Consider the following 6,000-nt stretch of genomic DNA (forward strand, 5'->3'; position numbering starts at 1 on the left):
TGAAAAAGACTAATGTAATTTGTGCTCTATTTAAACTTTCATTCTTCAAGGGAAGAGATAAAACTCAACTATGCAATGTAACTTATATGAAATACTACAAAAAGAAGAGAAGGAAAATGATATTCCTCCACCAAAATGTTACCTACAAAGATGCTGGAATGGAAAAGGAAATACTAAATGTTCTTTCTAAGGTATCTGAGAGATAAGAGCATGCAGAGGACTTGTTGGCAGTTTGGTGTACAGGTCTAGAAACTACATAATAAATATTAATTGTGCAAGAGGATTTATTAGGGCAGGCTCATAGGATCAGAAGCTGGAGAGACCAAAATGGCCATTTGAGGAATCAGAGATAAAAGAATCCAGCATCCTGAAGAGCTGGAGAACACAATAGCTGCTTGGGCCAAGGTAATGGAAACTGTAGAATAAATGAAATCAAGGATAGAGCACTACGTCAAGTTTGATGGCCTGAAAGCTCACTGCAGCATTGCAGGGGTGAGTGTGGGTCAGAAGGCTGAAGAAAATGGAGACCAGTGTTCAAAGGTAAAGGTAAACACTGGACCTCTTCAGAATGAGCACATTTCTTCCTCTTTTCCTTTTTATTCCATCCAGCCTATTGTCACCCTTGTCTAGGTATGTTTTCTCCTCACTCTTGGTTTGCTGAGCTGTATGTCAGTCATCCACAGAGGCATGTAGAACTGTGCTTTATAATCAGCTAGGTGTTTCTCAATCCACTCAAGTTGACATGATATGATCAGTGCTCACTCCTTCTCTAGGCTGACGAGCCTACTGATGTTCTTCTGCACTGCCACCCGTTTTTGTGGGTGAAAATGGCCTCAGAGCCAAGATCTGATCTTTGTATTACACAGATAGTGAAGAAATGTTTTCTCTTGTCTGACGAACAGAAATTACTTTGAGAAAATTCCAGAAGAACTGAAGAGCAAGCTTCCTCAAGATGCTATAGCAAATTACCAGTTCTTTAGCACAAATGGTTCCACAAATGCTAGGAGTGAGACCCAAGACGCAAATTCCTCAAGAACTTGGTCCACAATTGGAACACCTGAAGACCTTCTCAGCTCAGTTTAAAAAAAATAGAAGAACTACCCTAGGGAAATGAATGTTTTCTACTGAGTGTAAAAAGCTACTTATGTTTGGCATATGCAAATGAATGCCAATGTCATTGTGAAGATACCAAACTACTTGATGCCTGGCAATCTGAAAGAAGATAAAGGCAGATGACCAACAACAAGTTAATTAATTAGCATGGCATGCCTAAACATGCATAAAATTATTTGGGGGTGCAAATCATTGTTTTCCCGTTATTTGGTGGTATTCCATAGTTCCTTTAACACTTCATTCCTTTAATGTTTTTCTACATTTACAACCATTCCATTGTCCCATTTTCAACCTTACTGATTCTTTCTTCAGTCTACTCAAATATTCCTTTGATTCCTTTTGTGAATTTTCCATTTCAGTTTTTTTACTTTTCAGCTTCATAATTTCTTTTTGATTTCTTATCTAGGTTCTAAATCTCCTTATTGGTGAGACTATTTTTTAATATCAACTTTTCTTCAATTTATTCCCATTTTAATTGATTTTTGAGCATATTTAAGACTGTTTTCTGTATTCATTTAGCAGTTCTGCTATTGGGTGTTTTTCAGGGACAGAATCTAATGATTAATTGATTTTCTTTAGAATTAACAATAATTTTATTATGTGCCTTGTGGTTTTTCCATTTTTGTTGACAGTTGAGTCCAATGGCATCATAATTCTGAAAACTAGCTCCTCCCTATTACCTGGGATATGCAGAATCTGGATTCCTCTTTGGCACATGCCTTGTTTTTGGTCTCTCTAGTCATATTACTGTTGGAATCTTGGTAAGTTGACTTTATTACAATGCTTTTTCCCTTCATGTTTAATCACCCTGGATGTCTTGACTAATTTATTTCCTCTCTTCATATCTGCTGACATTTGTCTGTCTTTAGCAAAAATTTTGTTAAACAGGTTTAGAAAGGATTCCCCTCTCTTGATTTCTCTTCTTAATAATTTTGCATCAACCCCATCATTCTGTTTGTTGGTCATCTTGGGTGCATTTGTATGTTTTCCATTGTGATAGTCTCAATACCTGTCCCAATGCTCCTGAATGAAAACTTTTTCCATATTGTTTTACTAAGTCTCACTATAACTTTGTCAAGACCAGTGCTTAAAAACTGATGGTCAACTTAACATCAGCTGAATTAAATCAGCATGATGCTAAGCATAGATGTTCCATCTAAGGAAAGTTGCCAGCATAAACAGAGATGTGGAGAAGATGAGGGAGGCATGGTGGGTTTCTCTAAGTGTTGCTGTTTGAGCCATTGGTTCCCTTGGAGGAGCTCTTCATGACTAGCTTCCCAGTGTGAGTTTGACCATTGTCATCAGAGGAGCTCCAGACCTTGTTGGTGAGACTGGCTGTGGTTCACTTTGGGGGAGCTCTGGTACTTACATCAAGCATTGCTTCCTGGTTCCAGAGGGGAAGGTTTGTGCTGCTTAAATCCAGGAGGAACTCGTCATGCTGACTTTCTGGCATATATTTGGCTGTTCTTATCATTGGAGGAGCTCTGGACCTCCGTGTCACTGAGGATGGCTGTGGTGCTTTTCACGACAGCCCTGGTCTTCATTATAAGTGTGACTTCTCAGCTCCCATGTAGAACTCTCAATCTACCAGCACAGCTCCTTCACCCCACTGGCATAGACTGTCTAGCTTCCACCACTGACCTTTGGGCTTTCCCAGTGCAAATCCATAAAACAGACTGGAGTGAGTTTTTCTCGTGGGCTCTAGACCTCCAGTTGGACTTTGGGAGACATTGTCATGGGCTCTAGGTCTTCATCTGGACTCATGCAGAGCATTGCTGTGGGATTCAGGCCCTTGGCTGAATATTCTGGGTCTTTAGTGTTGTGGATTTCCTGTACTTTCTTGTGTTAACTCTGCGTGACCATCATAAAATAATATTATAAATTCTGTGTCCTGATAACAGTTGTTCTCCTCATAACCCCTGACTGCAACAACCAGTTTTGCAATTTAAGTCAGTACAGATAACACAGAACCAAATTCTGCAGGCCTAAAAGATGAAAGGCATAAACCAATTGGTAATCAGGTGACTCAGAGACTTTAGTCACCTTAGGCCCATCTTTAGTCCCCTCAATGAGCCCTGAGATTTCACTTACTGGTTTAGTTCTGATTAGGTCATTCCTTCTTACAACTGATCACAACTGAGGATAGGCTGGCATCAAATAGGTGGAAATTAAAGCCTGATGTGTATTTGAATAAGTGAATATAAGTATGTAGGATTTCTCTAGATAATGGACAAGTATTAATTATTAATATCAAGTCTTCCACTAATGGGCAAATAACCTCAGAAGGCAAGCATACTTCCTGTCATGTTTCTGAGAAATAAACAAAAGAGTTTATACTTTCAAAGAACACTTCTATTAACAGAGTACATAATCATTAAAACAATGTTAGTTATAATAAAATATTTAAATTGTGCATTTATTGTTAATCAAACACTTTTTGGTAGAATTCATAAAACTGATCCTCACTTTACCAATAAAGAACACTATCATGTTTTACATTCATTGAACATGTACAAGTGTTAGGTGCTCAGCCAACCCACTGAATCATTGAAACCATCAGTAGATGAAGCAGAGAGTAAGAAGTTCTACTATTACTCTTATTCACAAAAGGCAACATTAAAGCACAGGAAGCTCATGATCTCAGAGCCAGTGCTGGGTCACCGAAAATCTCTCAGTCTTTGCTATCACATGCTGTCTAGGGACATTTTGGTCATATAAGGCAGAGCTGATTTCTACACTGATCAATATTTTCCAATAGAATCCTGGCTCTTTTCTTTCTTTTCTACTTTCATTTGACTCAGTCATCCAAAAATCCAATTTAATGATTCTGACTTGTTACATTAATTATATAATGATTGAATTGGATCTCACTTTACTCATAAATATTATGCTCTGGTTTTGTCTTCCTGAGAAAGTAGTCAGTGTGCAACTTTTCATTGCTAGCTGGACATCTATGCTTATAATTTATCAGGAACACAGTTATTGGAGGTTCACAACAGCTACTGAAAGCTCAGCAGTGAAGGTGTTCATTCAAGAGAAAATGTAGAATAAGAAAAACACTTAAGCATGATCCTGGTGACTTCTGATCTTTAAAGAGAGTGCAGAGAAGAGTCACAAAGAGAGTTTAAAGCACCTTATATTAGAAGGGCATAAAGAGATCTAAAATGTTCAATGAAGAAGGGAAAAATACATCAAACACAATTGAAAATTGTGGCTCATGACTTTCTTTTTTACATTTTTACTTTGCTATTTTAGTATTAAACATAAGACAAAAGACAACATTTTGCCCTCAAAAATTTTTTTACATAAATAAAGACTCTGAAACCATAAAAAAAGGCTAATTTTGTTTGGCATCATATACTGGATTTCACTGTCCCATATTTTCACCGTGAGATGGACAATGATAAGCTTAGAATCTCAGGTGAGGTGCAATTACCCTGAGCAGAGCTGTAAGTGGAGATCGGTGGAGCTGGTGATCCTGAAGTGGAAAAGAATAAAGAAGAGCTGGAAAACTCGTGGGCCATTTTGTAGGTGCATATTTTTTTTCTTTTTGCCATATGTCTTTTCCTGGATTTTTAGGCAATTGATGTACTGAATCAATATATTTAATATATCACTTTTAAATAAGGCTATATATGTATATTTATAATAATAATTTATTACTATTTTCATTACCTTTTTTTATTTAAAGAAAAGGAAACAAAAAATACATGGAGATAAAAAAAAGGGTAGAAATAATACAAAATTACAGAAAAACAAACGGTAAGAAATCGCTGGTTGATAAGTTACATATTGTCATCTTAGAAATAGCAGTTCAGATTACAAAATTGAAGTATTTAAAATGACATTCAAAAAGTGACACTGCAAACAGTTCTGCTCAATGATCAAACAAAAACTCAGTAATATGGTTATCAGTCCTACACACTTGTTTTACATCTCAAAGTAGGTAAGATTAAACATATCAAAACAGAACAAAACAGTTAAAAAAAATTTAAAGAAATACATATTTCAAAGCAAGTCCACTGGAGATCTTCACTGTCTATCTAACTGTCTCTAGTTTCTTACAAATAGTTGTCCCCATCTTCACCCACTTTATATACTTATTGCATATTATAGAACTAATCAAATCATTACAGGATGATGAAGGCTTTTTAGGTCTTCAAGATCCAACATTAGGGAAGACAATAATAACTACCATCGCATCTCGCATTCTCTTCGTGGTAGCCGTCCCCATCTCTACATATGCTGAAATTGAACTCAAGAGACCAGACCCATGTCATTCTAATCAGCGAATAATAGTATTGTTAGAATTTATATCATAATGCTACAAAATTAGCATTGGGTTTCTTAGCGTCTCTTCTTCAGAGTATCTGTTCATTACATCTTGCATTATATAACCTGTTCCCGTAAATAATTAAAAAAAAAACTCATGTGTGAATTTCTACATATATATCTATCCTCTCTGTATTATAGGGAAAAACAAGTCGTAACAAGACAGCAAAACAAATTCCTAGAAAAACATGCAATGGATAAGACATATAAGACCACAATATAGGTGATCTTCCATAGTTACTATGTTTTCTCTTGTTATTTTCAATAGATTTGTCCACAACATCGGCTTAATATAGTTAAACATAGTATTACCTATTTTTATAAAAACACGACTTTGAAAGCATTGTAGGATTTGAGAGCTGTTAATAATTAATACCAGTATGGATATCCTTTACATCTTGCCATCTTCAGAGTAGTTGCCTCTACTTTTAGGGTTGATACTAACAAGCATACCAAATTCAAATAAAATCAGCCAAGGCCAACCCATGGTCTTATGAATTGGATTCAATTAAGATCAGTCATAGTAAGACAATATAAGTAATACAGGATTTCAGC

Source organism: Cavia porcellus, unplaced genomic scaffold, assembly GCF_034190915.1.
Source record: "Cavia porcellus strain 051 isolate PalLab524CR breed Dunkin Hartley unplaced genomic scaffold, mCavPor4.1 scaffold_1, whole genome shotgun sequence".
Lineage (NCBI taxonomy): Eukaryota > Metazoa > Chordata > Mammalia > Rodentia > Caviidae > Cavia > Cavia porcellus.